Here is a 1,725-nt window from a genome sequence, read left to right on the forward strand (position 1 = left end):
AAATTTTTATTTTATGTGTATGTGTGTATTGCCTACATGTAGGCAAGTGCACCCGTGTCAGTCCCCATAGTCTTTAACACTCCAGACACTGTTCCAAAGGCAAAAGTCTCTTGACACTCAAGGTAATCTTTAAACTGCAACCCTCTGTAAAATGAAACAAAACAAAAATGCATACTTCCAACATATAATGATATAGAATATACATTTCATTCTAAAAAAGAGAGGAATGTAGGCCATGGAGAGGAAATTCTGGATTAAAGCAAGATTGTAATCCAGCATGGCAAACACAAGATTTTGTGGGTCCATATCCAATGACTGGGGCTTTAGTTTTAAAGGGTTTACATTGCTCTTTCCCTCCGGCTTTGTTGCTTTTGACATACATCTCTATGGGCTGGTTCCAGTCCCTGTATGCAACTTTCCTTGGCAGAGGGCTCATGGCTCTGACCTCTCAAACATATTGACAGTTTAAAAATTGAGGCCTTCTTTTCAGCATGTGCCTTAGGGACAAACTTAAGGCTCCTAGTGTTCTTTTCCTCTTCAAGCTGAACAGTTTTTATTTCTGCCCTACTTCTTGTTTTTCATTTAAAATCTGCATAAAGGTAATTAGTAATAACCATTCCACCAATTCAACATGATACCAACTGAAATTTCCTCTGCCAAAGAAATTATTACTTTTGAATTCAGTCTTGCATAAATTTTTAGGAGATGGGCAGAAGGCATCCAAAGTCTTTGCCAAAACATTACACAATGGCATCTTGCCCAGTCGAGTGGTGTCCTTGCTTCCCTCTGAAACCTTAGCCACCCCTTCACTGACTGAGTTACTCATCACTACTATCTGTCACCTCAGCTCCTACTAGAATGACTAAGCTCTGCTTGCAGGAGTCATTGGGTTTTCTAGTCCAAATGTTCAAAGTCTTCCATAATTCTGAAAAGAATAACAAGGTCATGTTCTTCAAAGGCATACCTCACTTCTCTGTACCAGCATCTGTATCAGTTACTTTTTTGTTGATTTCTTTTTGGGGGGGGAAGTTTGAGACAGACTCCCTTCAGACCTTTCTGGCATAGAACTCACTATGTAGACCAGCCTGGCTTTGATCTCACAGATTTCCGTGCCTTGCCTCTTGAGGGCTAGGATTAAAGACCACATCTTGCTTTGTATGCATTCTTAAATGAATATGATGTAACAGCTAAATTGCCTCCCAACTCTGTGTTTATGGTCATAGGCTATCACGGCTGCCAGTTGCCAGTTGAATTTTTTTCTGTTTCTGTTTTTTTTCCTTCCCTCACTTGTGTGTGTGTTTAATCTTTTATTTGTTATTTTTATTTTATGCATATGAGTATAGTGCCTGTATGTAAGTAGGTGCAGCTGTGTGATGCAATGTCTGTGGAGGTCAGAAGGAGGCGTTAGATCCTCTGGAACTGGAGTTACAGACAATTGTTAGCTGCCATGTAAATGCTGGAAACTGAACCCAGGTCCTCTGTAAGAGCAGTCAGTGCTCTTAACCACTGAACCATCTGTCCAGCCAACCCTCACTTGTGTTTTGCAAAAGAAGAAATACCAATAAGGCTTGCCAAGAGCCATTTTCTAGACAGAAGAATATGATAAATGACAGGACACAAGAGTTCAGTACCTTGTTGGAGTACAAGTCTCAGGGACCCAGGAGTTCGTGGACTGAGGATTTTACCACAATACATGGCCCAAATCTAGCTTGAAGATCAACTCAG

Source organism: Nannospalax galili, unplaced genomic scaffold (assembly GCF_000622305.1).
Source record: "Nannospalax galili isolate Female #2095 unplaced genomic scaffold, S.galili_v1.0 scaffold186, whole genome shotgun sequence".
In the NCBI taxonomy this organism is placed as follows: domain Eukaryota; kingdom Metazoa; phylum Chordata; class Mammalia; order Rodentia; family Spalacidae; genus Nannospalax; species Nannospalax galili.